This window comes from Mastomys coucha, unplaced genomic scaffold (assembly GCF_008632895.1).
Source record: "Mastomys coucha isolate ucsf_1 unplaced genomic scaffold, UCSF_Mcou_1 pScaffold22, whole genome shotgun sequence".
Classification (NCBI taxonomy): Eukaryota; Metazoa; Chordata; class Mammalia; order Rodentia; family Muridae; genus Mastomys; species Mastomys coucha.
This window is the reverse complement of record NW_022196905.1, coordinates 18,247,014-18,269,921: the sequence shown is the minus strand read 5'-3', so window position 1 is coordinate 18,269,921 and position 22,908 is coordinate 18,247,014. Positions and strand designations below refer to the sequence as shown.

At 41.2% G+C, this 22,908-nt stretch overlaps 1 protein-coding gene across 12 annotated transcripts in view; it reads right to left on the bottom strand.

Annotated features, from left to right (window-relative positions):
• Positions 1 to 22,908, bottom strand: part of Cobl (cordon-bleu WH2 repeat protein) — a 243,915-nt gene that overhangs the window by 169,916 nt on the left and 51,091 nt on the right. The window lies entirely within an intron of this gene.

Genomic DNA, 22,908 nt, shown 5'->3' with positions numbered 1-22,908 from the left:
TCTAATCATCAGCTGTGGACTCAAATGACATGGGACTACAATCCATCCAAGCTCCTAAGAACTTACTATTTTCCCATCAGTTCAGGGGCCCCAGCTGGATTTTATTTCTGATAGGTTTTCACTGAAGAGAAGAATGCTTGAAATGCATTTCCTGAAAGCAAGATGACTTATGACGACATGGGTTAAAGGTTCAGAGAATGAAAATCTCTGTCTCTCTGTGCAGACAGATAAATCAAACCCAAATTCCACAGGAGATTTATGACTTTCACCCAGACTAGAGAGGCCCAGGATGAGGGAATTCAAGGCCTATATATACTGCACAGGGAAAATTCACACCTCTCCCACCTCTCCCACCTCTCTGTGAACCCCACGCCAACATCTAAATGATAGTCTTTATGTTTCACAGATTTTGTTGTTTGTTTGTTTTTTGGCCATCCAAGAACAGCTGACACAGGACAACTCCCCTGCAGTTTCTCATGCTGGCTACCCTTCCTGGCTGATGCTAAGGACATTCTGGTGGAATCAGGTAAAGCTGGCACACACATCTTGGCTGCTAATTAGACCATGAAGCAAATCGGCATCTGTTTATGCTGTAGGCACCTGGGTGTTTCCTTTCTCTCCTGGGAGGTCTCTGGGTTCCCATGTGTGCTCCCTCCTGGAAGGAAGCCTTTGAGTGTAAAATGAGCTGCCTCTGTTCTGTTTGGGTATCAATTACTAGCCACAACTCTAGATAGCAGTTCCAAGAAAACAAGGACCTCAACATTCTGGTTTATCACTGACAAGCAAAGTAATAAGCCCCAAAACGTCAGTTTAGTAACTATTATGCCATAGTGTGGCTACTGCAGTAAATCCCCTCTGATTGACTGTCTTGTGTTCAACTTTATATACAAAGGACTTCAGCAACCTCACTCCCACCCAGAGTATGGTCACATGCCAAGAAGCTGAGTGAGGGGACTCCTCATGTCCAGCATCAACTCCTACATCTATAATCCACAACAGTCTGTTTTTCAATTATAGTTTCCCTGAATAATTATGAACCAGTCATCAAGCCAAACATTGCATGGATCCAATCCTCACAGTAACTTCATGTGACAGGTTTCCCCTCTCCATTCTGATGAGGCCATTGGGGATCTAACAGACTTATCAACATTCTGATAAGCACATATCTGCAGTGTTTCTGAACCTCAGGCACTCCCTAGCTGCTGTATACACTACATTGCCTTAATTATTTTCCCAAACCAAACAACTCCAAGGTAATGTAGAAATGGAGTCCCTGTGCCCTATCTTAGCATAATGGTGCCCTTTGGGGGCAGCTACAGAGAAAGGAATTGGATGAGATCCACCCTTTGACAAAGCTTTCAGCACACAATCAGATTCATCCTCTGATGAGGCTATGACCAAGCTTTATAAACAGAATCGGTGCTCCCTGAGAACTAAACCCACTACAATGGCTCCATGTGGCTGAGACATAATGTCAGGAACTTGTTGAACTGTTTCAAAAAAATGGAGGTATAACTAGACTTGAAGAAACATAGAAGTATATACCCAGGCTGATGACAGATATAGTTGAGCTGAGGCAGGCCCCAGTTAGTTCTGAGGGCTCTTTAATGCCTTTAGGACCAAGACCTCCATTGAACATATATATAACCACAGCCATGAAACTTTTCCAAAACAAGGTATACCAAATCTTCTTCCTGTGAACATGGTATTGGCAAATCAAGCTGACTGACAGGGACCCCAAGATAAGAAATCCCTAAGACCTTCTCTCAGGACTCAGCACTCCTACCATTCAGGGCTGCCTCTATAGCAAGACTGTCTTCTGATTGAAAAAAAGACAAGTCAGGAAACTTCTGCCAAAGTTTTCATGACTGACCTTGTCTTTTAAAACAAAATCTAACTTTAAGCCGACAACCAAGATCCAGATAAGCAAGGCCTAGAGTATGCATGCATGAGATAGATAAGAAACCACTTCCAAACTAAGGCCTGCAAGAAAGCTATTTAGAGGTGCTGCCTACCACATCTCTCAATGAATGTGGGGATGTAAGTTTAACCATAAAACACCTCATTTCAGGGCATGAGAAAGCCACTGTCTTTTAGAAGTCAGCCCCAGGACACCCTCTTATGAGTACAAACCAAGTAATCGGTGCTATTCCAGAGTCACTAAAATGTCAGATCTGACCCAGCAAATTTGAGGATGCTGTGCATCTTCCAGCAGGTGCCTCTACCTGGACAAACCATTGTAATTTGTAGGCCTTGGTTTCCCTAAGAGCTGAACAAAAAAAATGTGGAAGTGGTGTTTTCAGGAGGACTATATAAAACGACTCCTCTTGGGACCAGGCAATGCTCAATGACTACTACTTAACCACAAGTATTTTTACTCTTTGGGATTAAAAGGAAACCCTTTTATCTGTGTAAGAGTAGAACACTGGCCCACTCTCCCAGATGCACAATGAAGGCTCATTTACACAGCAAGCATGCTGAAAACTAAGAAATGCTATTCACAATAAAATTTTAGTTTTGACCTGGGTTGGAGGAAGCTTTCAGTAACTTGCCATAAAAAGATTCACTTTCCTGATAGGATTCTCTATGACATTAACAAAAGCTATTAGCCCTTACCAGCCTCTAAATCCAGGGGCCAGTATATATGGGAATGTTGATATCTCACCAGACATCAGGACATATTCAAAGAGGTGCATTTGAGAGTTGAGTCTCATGGCTATTTCCCAACTCCTTGTAAGTTCAGAAAGAGCCCATAGTGTGCACCACTTATTATGAGTAAATACTCCACCCTGGGGCTGAGCCGCCGAGGATCAGATAAAAACTAGAGTTTCTGTATTGTTGAATATTCCAGAAAAGACGTATCTCTTTTCAAAAACAAGCCAATACTAGTTTACTGAGGTTTAAACATTCTCAACAAACGAAACAAGCAGAAAAGGCCAATGCATGGGTACTTCTCAGGCTGTCCCCTGCCCAGGCCAATGCATGGGTACATCTCAGGCTGCCCCCTGCCCAGGCCAGGAGACTTGCTTACCATACTTACAAGTGAGCGTGGGCTTTCTATGATAGCCCCAGAATCTACAGAACAGATTCCACTAGGGTCTACCAGGTCCGGGAAAGGGGCACAGTGACATTTGTTGTCCGGTGGATGCAGTGCTTCACAGGTAGGGAGGCTGCTGCCCACTGCCTGTGCTCCTAGCAAAAAGCCCACAAGGCCTTTTACAGAATGACAGCAAGGGAACTGTGTCCCCCACTCAGTTTAGACCCATTAAAAAAACACCAAGGGGAACAGAGGAATTATGCAGGAAGAAAAGTGGAGTTCCTATGGAATGAGAATGCCTGGTGGCACCTGCTTCTTCCTCCCAAAGAGTGTGCAAATCTCTGGGAGTTGGTGGTGTGGGCACACAGGCGTTCCCGTGGGGAAAATGCCTGAGTATTTTTGGAGAGATGAGTCAGGCCTCTTAACTGCCAGCCAGCCTTACACGCTTAAGCTTCGTTGAATTTGCATAGAGCACTGCTTCCTATCATCTCTCAGCTATGATGTAGAACCTTCTCCTGAAAGAGTTTGGAGTTTTTCTTCTTTCCCAAGCTGTACAGCCAGAAGCTCCTTATTTCTTTGTAGCCTGTCTTTAAGGGTCAGTGTATTTTTTTTCAAGCCTGAAAGATACATTTTATTCTAATCACAGTCCTGTTCCAGAATCACAGGAGCTACTGCTGATGCAACAAGACACAGGAAAGCAGATAGATGCCTATGAGCCTCCTGGGTCTCAGCTCTCCTGCAGTCAAGGGCTTGAGGACCCTAATGAAGGCACAGCAGGCAGTTGTGCTGATGGGAATCTGCCCACCCTCCCCAGCTCTCCTCCACCTTTGGTTGCTGCCTGTATTTCTCTATAGACTGCTATGTAACCAACATCAATGGCATACTTGGCTGACAAACCTCCACAGTTGTGATCATCCTCTCACCCCTGGGGATGAAGGTCACTTCCAGAGTAAACCTAGGAAAGTACAGAATAGGCCCCTAGCATCTTCTGGGAGAGGTCATCTCCTCTAATCTTCCTCATGACAAACAACCCCTTCCCCATACACACAACACGCCATGAATATCTAAGTCTTTAGTGCTCTATCCCCTAATGGTATCCAGACAAGAGCTTTCTAAGCAGTATTATAGCCTTGGCCTCTTGTCTCTGCTAACCTGCTTCACCAACTCCTCAGTACCATTTCAAGCCAAAGATGGATCGTCTCTAAAACATTTCCATCTGGCCATCCTCCATGATACAAATGTCTGAGTCTCCACTCCTTGTTGGGCCAGATCCAGATTGCCCTGTCTGTTATACTGAAGACTCCAGCGTTACACCCACCATTCCCTGCATCATTCATGACAAAATCCTTGATGGTTCTACATACACATGGTGGTGGCGGGAGCCCCTTCAGGTCTGTCAGTGTCTGCCGACAGATCCCCTTCCAGCTTCCACTGAGTGGGTAAACAAAGGAGTGAAGCTATAAAGAACAGAGTCAGGGTGTGGCTTGTAAAGGTGTTCCACAGAGGGAGAAGACAGGGAAATAAGACCCCAATGACTGGGGAAAAGTTAACACTGGACTCAAATCTCATTACCATCAGAAACATGAGTGCCCTAGCAATACAGCCTGCTACTGCTTCTCTTTCACCTCTGTATGACGGGGATCAAGTAAAGACTGCACAAATCTAAATCCACAGCCAATATATTCAGTTCCTGGTGCTTAGGTCTTCAGAAATGATCCTGCAACACAGTGCAAAAATGGAGAACAGTCTGTGTTACATACTTGCTGAAACCTAAGGTCTGACTCTGAATCCCATATACAGACACTAGTAATGGACTTGCATCAGGGAGCCCTGGGCCACAGTAATTAGTGTCCTGGCCCCTGCTAGCACACTACAAAAAAGATAGGGCATCAGACTTCCCTCTTCACCTGGTGCTTCTCCAGTCGCCCCACAAACAGGTGAGATTCCTGGTGACCTATGGAGGGCCTGGCATAGTGAGGTTAGCAGATGGGACACATGATCAGGCTCAGAGCAGCACAAGAGCTCAGAAACAATGGCCCCTGGGATGCAGGAGTACAGAGCATCTTACACACAAGCAAACACTACAACGTAGTTTTAAAAACCATTAAACAGTATCTGCCCCTATCTCTTCCTTCCCCACTGTAACAGGTCAGAGAAGCTAAATGCTTCTCACAGGCCCATGCCCAACCTGCAGTCAATTGATCAATCTCATGATGCCAGCCTCTAACTAGGCAACCAAGTCCAATGAGACAGAGCTTGCATCGTTGTTGTTAAGTGGTTGTTGTTGTTGGTGGTGGTGGTGGTGGTGGTGGCAGCGGCAGCGGTAGTCTTGGATTAGACTTCTTGCTACAGGTGTTATCTGGGAAGTAAGTGAGTAAAGCTGGAGTCCCAAGCATCTCTGGGCAGTTCTGAGTCCCAGGGATGGGTCGAGGGATTCTGAGAGGGTAGACAAAGAGCCAGAGAGGCTGTGTTTCCTGTTCCCACAGAGGCTGTTGGGCTACTCAGCTCAGGTTTCACCAGCCCAGACATCTGCTGTGAGTCCCAGTCCCTATTTTGAGACACAGGCACAGTGAGGTTATCAAGTGTCATATTTTCAACAGAGAATTAAAGGGCACCCAGCACTTAAGTCTTGGTTCAGAAAATGTCCATATGGAATCTGAATGACTCTAGGTTGCTAGGTTTTCACATTGTTTGGCCCAGGTATCTTGAATGATAGTATGCCTCCCTCAGCAAGCAAGCAAGCAAACAAACAAACAAAAGCATGTTGTGCCTATTTTGGGCAGTGGAAACTCTGTTTAAAACAACAGAAATGAGAGTATAGGGCATTGGGTTACATTGTAGGTCCATTTTCACATAGGTCTAGCTATTTTGGGAACAAATACACAAAAGTTTGTTAGCAGGTCTAGAAACAAGGCAGTCTCTGTGGGGCATGGGTGAGAGGGCACCAGGTGGGCATTTATTTCTTTCAAGCACCACCGTGCTATAGGAGGCCCTAGCCCCAGGTGCTGGGAGCTGGCTTCACTTTCCTGAGAACGTCTCTGAGTTCTGTTCAGCTCCCATCAGTTATTAGTTGTGTGGAAAGCTGCGTACTCAGATTTCCCTGCTTTTCAGTTATTTACAAAAAGTAAATAGAAATAGAGCTGCCTTATCAGCGGGGAGCCACAATGTTTCGGGGTATAAAGCTTCCTATTTAACTCCTGGCTCTGACATCTTTATCTTAAGATTCCCACTGCACTTGGTTCTTTTCTTCACACTTTTCTAGAAGGAATTCAATACAGCTCTGTTCTTTTTTTTCCCACTAATGGGGTGGGGTGGTAGTGGTGGATCTACCCTGCGTGGCTTATTGAAACCAAATGTCCATCTTCAATATTTTCCTGATTTCTGTGGTGACAATTTTTTTCTGCCTGAGATGGTAGACACACTGATTTCTCCCACCCTTGCCAGCTCAGTTGGTAGATCCATGTGAGAACTGTTGATTTTATTGTCATTTAGATCTAAAACGAGTGCCCATTCAGCCAGTATATCTCCTCTGGGGCTAATATGACAATCAGAAGTACTTAGAAATTGGTTATGCCTCCAAAATTTGATGAATTTCATTTCAGTTAGATTTATAAAAATTCATTCTGGTGCATACAATAGCTTAATTGCTGTTTATATTTATTTATTTTTTGTCATTCCCTCTAATGGCTTTTCCCCCATTTTTATAGTTATATGTTATATGGTTTATTTCTAATGGTTTTCTAATTACCTAGTATTTAAACACTATACTGCCTTTGTAGCTTCAGAGGATGTGGCTGAAAATGGCCAAGTAGCATGGAAAAAAGTTAAATAAATATTCAGGAGGACATCATTTCAAATTGGCTTGTTATTTTAGTATACCTTGTTACCCAGATTGCAGTTCTGGGGCAGGAGGTTAGTTTTTATGGAATCTGGAGGTGAAGGAGACAGTGTTGCATTATGGAAGGTTGAACTATAGGACTAATAATTATGTCTCTGTCACTCTTTGGTCCTGGAAGATGTCTGGGCAGGTTCTATGCACTACTTGAATGGCCCCATATCTCAGAAGGTGAAAGTGCAGCCTGACCTAAAGTTCCTGCTCCCACCGTAAATCCCAGAGCCCAGTTGTGGAGCTTTGCTAGGGAAGCTGCTGCTCCTGCTCTTGACTTCTTCCCCTTAGAGTTCTACCTCCATGGCCCAGGTTTGGACATGGGACAGGGCGTGTCCTGGGCTGATGGCCTCTGTAATTCCCTTGCCAGTAGTCTTGACAGAGCCCTGCCATAGGGAACTCCCAGCTAGTGGCTTTAATGGGGGTTCCCCAGGCAGGTTCTTCAGAATGTGTGTAAATCTGTGGTTTGACAGTATGACCTTTCAGCTATTATTTGTTATTTTACTTGGAAGTTCTGTCCAAGGAAAGGCTCTGCTTTGTCTAAGACTCTGCCAGTAACTATCAATGACTGCCTCAAGAAGCCTCCCCAGTTGATTTTTGCTGGATGTTTTGAATACTTGATCTAACCAGTGCTTGTTACCCCTTACTATTTATTCTGTTACTCTGACTTACTTATGTAATTAATAAATACATTCATTTAAGGCCCAAACTATGACTATCATGGACCATTCAATAAACCTTATAAAACATCTCCCATATGCATGCTTCCCAAAGCTGGGTGTACAATTAAAAAGGACAACCCTCTCCAATGCAGCAGAACTACTATCAGGTTAGGCCGATAGAAAGAGCTGCACTCCCCAGTGTAGAACCTCCAAACCAGCTATCAAGTAGGTGAACCACAGACTTAGTTATCCAGAGGTCTGGGCAGGGCTGGCTTTGAGCTTCAGCAGATGTGCCCAGCACACCTCTTACCCAGCTCCCTCCACTTTTCCCCAGCACAGTTCCTGGAATGGCTCCCACGCAGGCCTTATCTAGTCTCATCTTTTACTTCCTGAACTCTTCTGATAGAGCACTTCAGTGTGCTGTGCCAAAATTCCACCTAGTACCTTCCTTATACAGGAAAGCTAAAAAACTGTTCCTTTCTCAAGGGTGTTACCTTTCTCATGTAAGCACTGGCTCCGTCTTTGTTTGGTCCTCCAGGAAAGTTACCATTTCAGTGAAACTCACAGGTCTTTTATGGCAACCCACACAGAAGCTGTGAAGTTTGCTGTTTTCCCAACGATGATGGGACATTCTAAAAATTGGGAAACCCAGTTCCTGTCCATAAATGACTTAAAATAGAATGGGGATTCAGACCTGGAGCAATTATGGTGGAGAAGAATAGCTATCAGACAGAGACACATGAGATCTCCCAAGAATCAGAAGGAAGAAACATTCACTTCTCCTGTAGACCGAGCTGAGCAGAGAAGAGAAGCTGGAGGAGACCCAGAACAACAGACTCAAGACTGAGAAGAGGAGCTGCCTGTGGGGAGGGCAGGTCTTGAACAATAAAGAAGGGGGTATAGTGGACTCAATCACAAGGTTCATTCTCTCCTGGTCAACAAAACCAGGAAGAACTTAGGGAAGGATTTCTTGAACAAAGTAGCTTATGATTGACAGCCTAGACCAACACGTAGGTTGCAAACCCTTAGGGGAGTGTCAAATAAATTTTTCACAGGGGTCACCTAAGACCATAAAAGCATATCAGATTTGTACATTATAGTTCATAACAGTAGCAAAATTACAGCTATGAAGTAGCAATGAAAACAATTTTTATGATGGGGGTGATCACCACAACATGAGGATCTGCATAAAAGGGTCCTAGCATTAAGAAGGTTGAGAACCCACTGGCCTAGACCCTCTCTTACTTACTGCCAACCCAGCTGAGATCCATACTCAAGTCCTTTCTTGGATACACACTCACATTCTGAGCAGGACTATGGGAAAGACTTGCAATAGGGCATGGAGTTTGAGCAAGAGCTATTTGTATGGAAATTTTACATCTGCTACCTGCCAGCTGGCCTCCTGCAACTCAAGAGTTCTTACCTACAAATAGGAATGAAAACTCCTACTGCCCAGGTGAAGGGTGAGATATATAGAGTAACCAACCCTGACATCTGGTATACGGATGCTCTTGGCAAAGTGTGTGCATAGCACCGTCTCACGTAGCAGTGGACCAGAGCCATATGGGAAACTGACACATTTTTGTCCCATGGGCTAAGGCTCCATCCAGACTCATATCCTTATCTTAGTAAGCCTAGGGAGTGTTCCTGTCTTTAAAGTTTCCTTCCAATAACTCCTACTCCTGGCTGTTCATTTCTTTTAAATCAGTTCCAGACCCTGCAGCCTGTGAACCCTTTCTGGGCACTATCCACTTTTCTTTCTTTCTCTGTCCTTACCATAACTGCCTACCATTTGAAAACCCATCTGTAAGCCTAGTTCCAGACCTATGGCCATGGATTCTCTTCATTTGTGAATTCCTTTTGCCTAGATATATGGTTCGGAACCCATCTCTTCTGAGTCCAATTAAACAGCCTATCCACCAGCTTACCTGGCCTAGCTCAGGCCATGCATCTCCTGCTGAATCAATCTAAAGAAGATGAGAATATCACAACCAAAAAAAGTCAACATACTCAGGTCAAATTGTAAAGGCAAAAATAACAGGAATGTCCATAACAGCAGGTCTCCCACTGAACCCACTAGTTCTTTAGAAGTGTTCCCTAATGGAAACTACCTGGATAAAATCCATGACACAGAATTTAAAAGAATAATAAAATTTATCAGAGAATTCAAGGAGTTTAAAGAAAATAAGAAGAAAAAAAAACTTCACTGAACTCCAAGAAGATAGTAATAAATGCTTGAGTGATGTCCAAGAAAATACCAATGCACAGCCGAATGAAAAGGTGAAGATAATTCCAGATTTGAAAATGGAATTCAATAAAGAGATAGAAACATTGAACTGAACACAAGCTAAAATAAAGGTGGAATTAAAAAATTCAATATCCCATTAGAAAACTCAGAGGAAAGCCTTGCAAGTAAAACGAATCAAGAAGGCAGAAGATTAGAACTCAGCCCGACTAATACAGAAGTAGAAGCTCACAGCCATCCCTTGGACTGAGTACAGGGTCCCCAATGAAGGAGCTAGAGAAAGGACCCAAGGAGCTGAAAGGTTTGTAGCCCCTTAGGACGAACAACAATATGAACTAACTAGTACCCTCAGAGCTCCCAGGGACTAAAACTCCAACTAAAGAGTACACATGGGGTGGGGGTCATGGCTCCAGGAGCATATGTATAGCAGAGGATGGCCAAGTTGGTCATCAATGGGAGGAGAGGCCCTTGGCCCTGTGAAGGTTCTATGCCCCAGTGTAGGGGAATGCCAGGGCTAGTAAGCAGGAGAGGGTAGGTGGTGAGCAGGGGGAGAGGGGAGGATACAGGGGATTGTTTTAGTTTTAGTTTATTTTTTTCATATTTTATTTATTTATTTATTTATTTATTTATTTATTTATTTATTTATTTTGGGGGGAGGGGAACCTGGGAAAGGAGATATTGTAAATAAGAAAACATCTAATAAAAAAAAGAAGAGGACAGAAACATACAGGAAATGTGGGATGTTATAAAAGAATCAAATCGTCAGGTTATAGAAGGTTATTGCACCCACTACCACCACCATCACCACCACCATCCCCGTGCACGCACGCGCGAACGCACAGACACACACACACACATACACACACATCAAAATTATTGTAGTCTATGCAAAGCTCTCAAACCAAACTAGAAATGAAGCAAAGCGTTCATTTACTCAGCCTTAACTGGAACATCTGTAACTCTTTACTAGTTCCTGAAAATTAAAACAATTCTATTAAGAAAAGCAAAGACCTTAAGTTAATAAAATACACTTTCTTCTTGGTAGCAGTTTGGCTTCAAATGCATTTCTCTCCCTGTACTCAGCAGGACATTACACTAGAACTTTATTTGAAATGTAAATGGTAATAATGTTGAAAAGAAAGTTCAGTTCTTATGTAACAGCAGAATTTACTAAATGACTTCCTGATCTTGATGCATATAAACAGTGTGGACACCAAATCCCTTTCCTAATTTAATAAAACAGAAACTCAACAGGATCTAGGAAATTATGCCTCGAGTCCATACAGTTTTGCCATCATTTTTGAAGTCTTAATATGGTGTTATTAAAAATTAAAGAGCTATTGCCATATATCTTCTTTCTACTATGCCTTGAGCCATATGATCTATATTCATTAAAAAATTTAAAAGGACAAAGAAGACATGAGAGATAAAGGGGCTTGACACCAAGTCTGATAACCTGAGACCCACATAGAAGGAGAGAACATATTTCTCCATGTAGTCATCTGACCTCTAAGTGTGCACCATGGCACATGTAACATGTGCATGGATGTATGCACACACACATACATACAAACACACACACGCTCATACTTACACTTTTTTTTTAAGGATAATGTCTACAGTAAGAAGTTTCTCTGAACCCCAAACTGGTCAACATCTAGAGAACAAGAGATATTGATACACTCAGTCCTAACTGAGATATCTTTATCACACCTGTTCCTGTTCAAGGCTCAGGGATATATGTGGAAGAGGGAATAAAAAGACTGTAAAGATCAGGGGTAGCTTTAGGGTACCATATTGAAGCATTCCTTTGGAAGGAGCTCATAAAATTCAGAAAGTGTAGAAAGTTAGGGGAGTCCCAAGGCCTCTCATCCAAGTTATAAAAGCAAGACAAGTTGCTGTGGAGAGGAGACTCTGGGGAATCTCCTGCAAGCTAGGCTTAGAGCTCCAGGAATGCAGTCATCATGAGCTACCACATGCAATCATGAGACCCCCTCAAGCAGAATCATCTGTCCCATCAGAACATAGCTCAGACAGGGAAGGAACACACATGGTTGTGTTTGCAGGGTGTCTGTTTGTAAGGCAGTAATACAGAGTTGTGGTAGTTTTGCATCAATATGATAAAATAAACAAGAATAACAATTTACATAAGGAAGGGCTTGCTGGGCAGTGGTGGTGCACACCTTTAATCCCAGCTCTTGGGAGGCAGAGGCAGGCGGAACTCATTTCTGAGTTCGAGGCCAGCCTGGTCTACAGACTGAGTTCCAGAACAGCCAGGGCTATGCAGAGAAACCCTGTCTCAAAATACCAGAAAAAAGGAAGGGCTTATTTGGGATCATGGTTTCAGAGGTCTCTGTTCACACTCACTTGTCTCTGCTCTGATTCTGTGGTAGTACAGTGCACCATCATGCAAACACATGATGGAGGAGGTCACTTACCTATGACAGCTGGGAAGCAAATAAAGAAAAAGGAAAGGGAAAGGTGTCAATATCTAGTCCCTGCTGTTCACCTATGAGTAGCTAGTAAACCTAACAACAGGCCTGGCCCAAGGAATCTTTACTCCATAAGAAAAGCACCTAGGAACTTCATAGATAGTTCAGGATGGCAATTGAAGTTGTGTTGATTGACATATGAACAAATGAACCTTGGGCTTCCCATCAGTGATGGTACCTGGTATCTGCCAGGGACTATTTGTGAAGACTGAATATAGATGGTCCTTAAAACATTCCAGTTAACTCCCAACATGACCACTCAATAGCAAAAGTAGATTATTTGCAAACCTTTAAAAGCCATTCTCTTTACTGGTACTTATTACACACTTATGAACTGAGCATCCCCAATTCAAAACTCTAAAATTCAAAATGCCCTAAAATCAGAAACATTTGAATATCAATTTGATTCAATAGAAAATCCCAAAGCTGATCTCATATAATAAATCACAATGAAAAAGCAGTCACCCTTAAGTGGTATATAAATACATGTCTTCTAAACAAAAACAAAAACAAACAAGCAAACAAACAAAAAAACCCTACTATGATGAAATAGTTTCCTCCAAATCAAACTATAGATGTTTCACTCTATTTGATTTGCTAATTTCCCAGCTATAGGGCTGGTTTCTTGGGCATCACTTCTGACTCACGCTAAAGCACTGGTTGGCTCTACAAAGGGAAATGTCCTCTCTTCTCCAACTACTAGTTTCCTCTTGTACAGGGAACATACCACTAAAGTTTTTCCCAGGCATGTTCTCACCTGAGTGTTCTAGACAGGATTGGACAGAATTTCCTTGTGATGTCCACCAAGCTAAACTGAATGCTCAGACATTGCTTATCTATCATAAAGACTTTCCTTCTCCAACAACAGATAGGATTCAAGAAGTCAGAGTCTTAAAAATGAGGTTATACAAATTTATTGTCACTGATGTCCCAAGCACAATGGATATCAAAACAGAATTGGAAAAACTTGGGCAAAAGGCCCAAGAGTTCTCTGTCCTACAGGAGCGCTCCATTAACAAAGCATCACTTTGCCAAAGGTCTAAGGTCTAGCCAAGGCTCCTTGTAGCTCCATCAAGGACCAACGAGGGAGCTGTCTTATAATTCATGCAAAAGGAAAGTTATGAGATACTCTAACTTTAACAGAAAGGGAATTAGGGATTTTTTCCCTTATGCTATTTCATAAATGGGCAACCTTAAGAGTCAAAGACCTGTTTCTTCTCTCTGGGGTAGCTCCTTAAGAAGCTGGACCAGTTTGACTCCCACCCCAAATACCCTGAAGAAAAAAACAGATACTGTTCTTCTGCCATCAGGATTGGCTAGAAATACCAACTAAGACTGGGGAAAGATGACTCCTATGGAGGGATTATTAATTATTATACTACATAAGAATTGGACTTATTTTGCTTAAAAGGTAGAAAATGATCAAAAGTTCTTTACATACAAGCTTTCTTTGCTTTGAAAGATAAGCCTGATTTATATTAAAAAGACCACATGGGTTCATGAATCCTAGACATGACTGTCTATCCCCTAAAACCTTTAAGTATACCTTCTAGAGAAAATGAACTTGTGCACAGAAGAGAAAGAAACCCTCCATCTAGTGAGAAAGTGCCTACAATGTCTCCTTTCTGGCCACCCTATCATAAAGAAACTAAAATGCCAGATTCTTAATCCTGTCCCTTTTGTCCTGGAGGGAGGCATGCCTAATACCTGATAGAAGACCCAAACTATCTATATCCTTCTTTTCCTCTAATACCTAAAACCAAATAAGAGTGTCCCTAGTAAATTCTCAGAGCATGAATATGTGTATTTCCATTTCTATTTCAAAGGGCTAATCCAATTTTATGGTTTCATATGGAACAATATCATGCTAATTCTTAACCAAACCTTAACAACCACAGAATAGACTGTAGTTTCCTTCACAGGCTACAGAATTGTATGGGGACAAAATGTATAAGACAATTCAGAAGGAAGATTTACTGATACAGAGAGAACAAGGAGATTATCATCACACTGGAGAATTTTGATTCTCCAAAAATGACACTGGATGAGAATATACCTGCCATCTGGGGAGTTGGAAACAAAGGCATTTCTTACTGTTCATTTTAGAAGACTTAGAAAGAATCTTCTCTAATCCTCTAACTACTCCAAAATTCAAGTAATTCAGAGAGCCCAGCTACCTTCCAAGAGGACTGGAGTAGGCCCTGATCAAACATACCAACATAGATGCTACTCTTCAAGACCAGGAACAGGGTCTTGAAGGACCATATTATAACTCAGTCTGCCCTTGACATCAGACAGAGATTTTTCCCAGGTCTAACAATACACTAAACAATTTATTCAAGAAAGCTGAGATCTGGAGGGGAAAAGGAAAAGAAACAATGAGACAGAAGAAAGGTCACCTTGTCAGTGGCCACTTCTAATCCTGAAAGCCTTTATGACCTGAAGTGTCACCCACTAGATGATATGATGAGTATGGAGAGGCAAAGCATTTCAAAAGGGGTGCAACAATTAAAACCAGGACCACCATCAACAAAACCATCTAGAAGACTGTTCACAGGGAAAGGCTCAGGGGATGGAACTTGAGCCTCTGTTGGTTCAATATGAATAAGACTGCAGGAGCCCGGAATGTTCATATAGCATCTCCACCCAACATCAACTATCTCGTTGTGAACCTTGGGTAACCCTGATGGTAAAGGGATAAAACATAGACTTCTTACTAAACAGATATTTCTTTCAGTCATTCTTTCTAATGCTGGTAATCATCATGATTATACCCATGATGGAAATCTCAGGAAAGTCAACAACTTGGTATTTTATCCATTTTCTCAGTTGTAACTGAGATGGTCCTTTTTTTACACATGTCTTCCTAATAATACCAGAAAGTCCTGTTTTCCTTCTGGGAGATCCTTTGCTCTGACTGACAACCACTGACCTCATGGTCCCAGAATGAGACGTAATTCTCCTTTTAAAGGAGACAGAAACCCATCCAGGTGTACGGGCCACCCAGGATAGATTAGAAAGGCAGTTACAACTTTCCTTTTTGAAATTCTAAAATATTCTTCTTTATTTCTAACCACTGCAGCATTCTTTCACACCTGAGGCATGACAGGACTTACCAAATGCCATAGATCTTCTAAAATAATAAGGGTTAGTGATTCCCTGTAATAGCCCCATGTAGTACTTGAACCCAACTATTGTGAATTACCTCCCCTTTTAAGCCTCTACAAGAAAAATATTTCCAAGAAGGAAATAAGACACTCTATAATTTTTGTTTTAATCATAGGGACTATAAGAAATCCAATAATAATGCTCAATTATGCCAATAGCCAGTTATTGCTAATATATATTTTTTTAAAAAAATTGAATGAGGAACAGATGCAACCCATCTCCTCCTCCTTTCTACCAAAAATTTTAAACAAGTTAAAGGATTTACAGAAATTACAGTGTTCTGTAGGCTCTGGATTACTGGATGTAGAGAATCGGGTAGGCCCTTACTATCAGTTACTAAAAAAAAAATCATAGATAAGGAAAACACAAAACCTAATCTGGGGACCTGAAAGGCATAAAGATTCCTAGGACCTTAATCAGGCACTCATAAGTCCTCAGCTTTGAGCCTCCCATCTAGTAAAGGCTTCTATCCCTATATAAGTGAAGGAAAGAGAATGACTTTCTGAGAGCTTACTTAGCCCTGGGGGAGGCACTCAACTTAAAGGCTGCCTTAGTTGATAACCGGCAACTAACTTAATGTATTAACTAACTTGCTTTCCATTGCTTCCATAAAACACTATAGGCAAAAACAACTTATGGAGGAAAGGGCTAATTTAAGCTTACAGTTTATAGTCCATCACACAGGGAAGTCAGGACAGCTGCTCAAGACAAGAACCTGAAGGCAGGAAGTAAAGCAGAGATCATGGAGGAATGCTACCTACTGGCTTGTTAACCAATACTTCTTTATATAACCCAGGACTTTATACTAAGGGAAAACACAACCCACAATGGGATGGGTCCTCCCACATCAATCGTTAATCAAGAAAATATCCCATATGCTTGCTTACAGACCAATCTTATGAAGACAGTCTTGGTTGAGGTTCTCCCTTCCCAAAAGCTAACAAAAGCTAACTGGCACAACTGAAAAAAAAGATTTAACTGTATACTATTATCATAAAATGTAGTGGGACTATTCAAACCAAAGGGAATCTTTGGTTAACTAATCATAGGCTCCTAAAATTGAAAGCTTTTACTCTTGGAAGCTGTTCAAATAAAAGTCAGCTTTTCTCTTGTTCTCTCAACTTTGTTACCATCCTTCCAGAAGGAAACAAAGATGGCAAAAGTCCCAGAGTCATAAACAAATAATTCTATAACTTTCACTGCTGGGAGGGACTTAAAAGATACTTCCCTGACAAATCCCGATTGAGTCCTATTTACAGATAAGAGTTCTTTAATGAAACATGGCATCTGCTGAACCAAATATACTATATTAACCTTCACTGACGCCCTTGAAATCAAAGTCTGTCTTCCAAGGACCAGCACTTAATCAGTTGACAGGATATTTCTATACAGAGACTAGAATTAAGTAAAAACAAAACGGTCACCATCTACAGTGATTCTTTGTCTGTATTTTAATCTGCCATGTCCATGCAGCAATACAGAGGAGAAAAACTGAAAGCATGCTCACAACTGAAAGTATCTATAAAATACCAACAAGAAAGACACAGTCTACTTTCTGCCATATTTGAACTTGATGAGGTGGTACTTGTCCACTGTAGAGGACATCAAAAGGGAAACCATGGGGCTGGAGAGATGGTCCAGTTGCTAAGAGCACCTGCTTCTCTTACAAAGGAGCTGAGCTCTGTTCCCAGCTCCCACATGATTGCTCACAACTATCCTTAACTCTAGTTCCAAGTGATCCAACACCCTTTTCTGATCTCTATGGGCACTAGGCATGTACAAGGTATAGATAAATAAATGTAAACAAATCATTCATATATATATATATACATATATATATAAACATATATATGTGTGTGCATTACATATGTATGTGTGTATATATATTGAAATAGATAAAAATATAAAATCAAAACAAAATTTCAAAGATACTACATGAGGTATAAAAAGAACAGGTGGACTGGCAGTACCACCACAGATAAACAAGTGATGACCCCTCTACTATGAAAGTCCCTTCCTCAGGTAAGATCCTAAAGCTTCCCAAGGAATTAACAGAATCACAAATGGAAGGATTTATCATATAGCCATCAGGGTGGCTTAGGGATGATTCTAGGAGATTGTTCCTATATGTTAGACATAAATACATTTAAAAAAAACCTTCATAAGACTTTTCATCTGGTCAGGGATGGAACCCTACAAGTGACAAAAAGACTAGAAATGTCACTAAAACCACTTACCAAAGACTGGGGGGCTTACAAGTTACCATGGAAGAGTGACCCTTAGATCTATGACTTGTTTCCTAGGAAGAAGAAGAGATGGGATACTAAACTGGGGAAGACTAGTAGATCTATCTCAGCAATGTATCTAAGAGTTGAGGGCATCTAACTCCTTTTATTATGGGTAGATACCTTCATCAATTGGGTGTAGACCTTTCTCTCAGAACTGTAAGGTTATCCAGATCTTAATTCATGAAATTTCTAAAGAAATTAACAGACCAACCACCAATGCTGGCCACAATGGCACAGAAGTGTAATTATCATTGTCTGTGTTCTCAGGACCATGTTCTATGGATGATGAGGAATGAAGTTCATAGACTTAAGAGATAGAGCTTTTTTTATTAGAGGGAAAAAATGAAACTCCTTAAGCGAAAGAGGTTTCTGAGAGAGGACACCATCCAAGTGGCAAGGACCATGTGCTTTGAAATGGTTACAGAACAGAGACCATATTGAGGTAGTGGGTAAAAGTGTGACTTGTCTTCTCCTGGTGTACAAGATGACTGATTTTTTCCTAGAAAACTCTCTCACATGCAATAGGTCAGGACTCATGGGGTCTAGCCTCTGTTGAAGCCACTTGCTTCTGCTCTGTGTGTGGCTTAGTTCAATCCTCACATTCCCTTTGCTTTCTCCCTGGTTTGCTGCAAAGCACTGCTGGAAGAAATGGGAACTCTTCCTAAACACATGTTAAATGACTTCCAAAGACATGCAAGTGCAAGGTTCCAAGGCTGTGCCTTCCCATTGCTGCCAAACCTCCTACTGACCACTACAGTTCTGCCAAGATCCTTTCCTAAGCTCTAACCCCACGCCCTCATTAACAGAGCTTAGCAATTCTGTGTAGGGAGTGCAGAGCTCAGAAAGGGGAAGGGGAAAAGTCCCCTATTTATTCAGTCTATCTCAAAGTTAGACTTTCACCTATACACTTGACCATGACCATGACCAGTCTATAGAAAGGTCTCATGGTTACATACATTGTCCTCTCCCAAGCTGGCCCCTCTTCCCCTTCCTCCTGGGGGTTCAAGAGCTGTCTACTATCCTCTTCTTATATTTCTTACAGAGCTAGTCGTAAAAAAAAAAAAAAAAAACACGTCATATTTTTTAGCCCTCACCTCCTCTTCACTTCCACCCACACCTGTGAGAATGAGGAGCCATTTCTGCAATCCCTCAGTTAGAATGCCAGTTTTGTGCTTCTCAATACTTTCTTCACAGCTCTGCAACATGTGCTCTGAGCTGCATAAGCTTCATCCCTCTCACCAAATTCTGCAGCAGTCAGAGGAACCAAGAGTAGCTAGCTAAAAATATAAGCTCAAGGCATAACTGTGAAGTGAATTAATCATACCAGAAGAAAGGGCATGCAATGAACATGAAATCTACAACATGGAAAATTGACTTTCTGAATATGGAGCTCTATATTCACAAGTTCAATCAAATGCAGAGAGACTTTTTTTTTTTTTAAATTAGACTGAAGCTGGGCATGGTGGTCCCTGACTGGAACAAATCTCATCACTCAGTAGGTAGAGGCAGGGGGACTCAAGTTCAAGTCTGCTACACAACCAGAACCTTTCTCAAAATAATAACAGCATCAGTGCTGAGCAATAGATTATTTCCTCATCACAGTTATCTAACCAATGAAACAATAATACATACCATTTACACTGTAGTAGCCATTACAAGTCAGGTAAAGATTATTTAAGGTTTAAGAGGACTGCATAGGTTCTGTACAAAGATGATACCATTGTACACAGGAGACCTGGGCATTTGTAGACTTGGGTATTGGGGGAATTACTGGAACCAATCCCTATGGATATGAGGGGTAACTATTTAGGACTTTGCTATTGATGGTAAATTGACTGGGCAGTCTGTGACATTCATGTTATATAGTCTCAGCCTATTAGAGATGATAAGAAACTCACATTTTAAACTGAAAAAAAGCATGTAATTAAGTGATGGGAAGTAAGGAAGGCAGCTTATAAGCTATATGGCAGCATTCAAATGTAGACGTTTAAAAGCAATTATTCATTAAAAAAACTTTTAAAAGGGGCTGGAGAGATGGCTCAGTGCTTAAGAGCACTAGCTGCTCTTCTAGAGGACCTGGGTTCAAATCCTACCACCCACATAGCAGCTCACAACTGTTTGGAGCTCCAATAAGGCACTTTCAAACACACATGCGGGTAAAACACCAATGTACATCAAAAAAAAAACTTTAAAAGCAATTATTATTAGTATTAAATAATGAAAAAGAAAGATACCAAAACAAAGATTTCATTCAGAAGACCTTACAATTTTTAAGATAATTATCTTGGCACAAATGGTATATTATCCAGAATGTCATATAACAAAGATCACCGCATATATAAATTAAGGTATGTATCAATTAAATCACATAGTAGTATGTGTTATTTAATTTTAAGCAAAAACTAGTGAAAATAGTTAGCAGCACTTACAGAAAAAAATCTACCATTCTATAAACTTAAAACAAGAAAAGAAAACTCAAATGCCCTATGCTTCACAAAGAACAAGCTAAATATCTAAATTCACTACTGGAAACAAAGAGGCTATATTCAGAGAGAAGCATTTTGTTGCATAATCTGGACTGGCAAAAAGTTCAGGTAGTAGCTACATACAGCAGCTTGGGATCTCCTGTGGCTAGAGGGCTCCAAATGATTCCCCTCCTCCAAGTTTCCTGATGGCCCTCACTGTTCATCTTCAATCACTCCCCAAAGCTACACAAGTAAACAGAATGCCTGGTACACATCCCACATATTCTCTCAGCCCCACCCTTGCATACTTTGGCACAGCTCTTAGTTCCAGCAATGACAGGGATAGACTGATATCTGTACACAACACAGTCCAGTACAAGGTGTGGCACTGGACCCAATAAAAGGCATTGAATGCTTGATTAATACATCACTAAAATGTTCCTGACATAAATGTTATGGTGGTTGTTATTCTAGATTACCCTTGACCTGCTGACTTCTTCCAAAATAGGACATGAACGAACAGATTTCTTGTGTAGACAACTTGAGTGCATTTTAATTATTATTTTTAAGTCACATGGCAAATATCGGAGGATATTAAAAGAAACATTCTAACGTGTTCACAAAATGATCTGGATGAGATCACATGCCTACTTTATGTCTACACCACTAGGATCTAGCACATCACAAAAGCTCATCACAACCAGCTCAGACTAGCTCCTCTATGAACTGGAAGCACATGAGGTCTTTAGGTCTTGTTGACTTATAAGATCTGTGAACAACTTTAGATATCATCTGAGCTTGCACATTCCACATCCCCCATTACTAAATTAGGAATGCCACATTCTTTCTTGTCTCCCTTGAAAAAAACATAGGATTTGAAACTTGAACACCAGTAGCCAACAAGTCCTTCAAATTACTCCCAATTTGGCCCTAGAAATACAGTGAGGTTGGGCTCTACTTCTTTCAGAATCATTTGCCTTCTTGCTACCATTGACTTGTCCTGATACCCATGTGGGATTCCCATTTTGTTCTCCCTCTCAAAGATCCCACTGGCCTTTGGTACAAGACCTCTTGAGGCTCTTGACCCCTTGCTATAAAGGGTAGATAGAGCTATTTCTCCTTTGGGGGAGTTGTAAAATGTAAAGGAAATAAAGGTTCATTTTCCTCAGTTCTAAATTTGAGACAGTCCTGGGCAGCTAGATGGAAGAGGTGGTGGTGGTGGTGGTAGTGTGCATTTGTGTCTAAGTATGTTGAAAGAAAAATATACACATATATGTATATATATGCATGTGTGTCTTGAGAGAAAGTTATATACATAAGTATATGCTGAAAGAAATGTGTGCATATATATATTTGTATATGTGTGTTAAAATGTATATTTTTTTCTTGACAAAGCTATAGAGAACTTACAAATGAAAGCCCAATTTATAAAATAACTTACTTCTGCCAAGTTGACTAAGTAGAAGTTGAAAGGTCTGATATTTCTAATATACACTAGAATAAATTGGGTTGATTATGATTCCTAAATATACCCTTTGCTGAACTCAGTTGCCTGCTTATCTAAGTTTGCCTTTATAAATATCCAGGGAGTTTAGATGAGGCACCTTCTGAACCAATGTGTATTCCTGTCATCTCTCTTGGGCTGCTTGGGGTCAGACCCAGACAAATGTTAGGCTCTTTGTGACCCACAGAATTAAGAGTATGGTGAGAGAAAGGCTCTATTTCTAGGAACTAACCAAAGGAAAGCATGTGCCCTGTAACCTGAAATGGAATCTTTGGTAGAGAAAAGAATATGTGAAAACCATAAACAAGATAGAAAATCTGCTGCTAACCCTGCACAGGGCATTCCCAAAAATACATTCTCATTATGTGCTCTACAGAAAAAAAAACCCTAGAAAGAAAGCACAATATGAGCCCAGTTTTACATAATGAATCACATTTTTCAATGATACAGAACAAGAAGTCAGGAAATGACTTTCTTAAATTCTTCAAGAGTGGATCATCTGAATTACAAAGAGATAACAATGTTACTTTAACTACATTTTCTCAATGAAATACATTTTGCAATGTCACTTCCCCACACAGGACACACCCACATTTCTGTCACTGCTTTTCTTCTTATTTGATGTTTTCCTTTCTTCTTACCTTGCTTCACAGTGAAGACTGATTTATTTTTGCACTTTGACCACCCTGCAGTTTGCACTCATGAGAGTCACAGGAGCCATCAGACCTAGCCCCGAGAGGAGGCTCCTGTTTTCTGCATAGGGGTGGGTCTGACTAGGAACTCTAGCTCTATCAAGTCAAGTACAGAATGAACATTCTCTGGACCAAAGTCCACACATGGCCAGTCCATAAACACAGCTTCCCCTGTCTCTAGTAAGCAAAAATCAAAGTTCCCTAAAGCCATCACACTGACCAAACAGCCATTCCTCCTGCTCCATAGCTATAATAACTGACAAACCAGAGCAGGTTGTATGCACGTTTATCACTACCTGCTGTACATGTGACTATAATTATATAATTCAATTAAATATCAGGTAAAGCAATGAGATTTAAGTTTAATAGCTGTTAATTGCCTTTTCCACCACACAAGCAAAATAACTGAGATATGCAATTGTCCTAGCTGACCTTCCATTTCAAAGCAACTTGGGAGAAGAAAGAATTT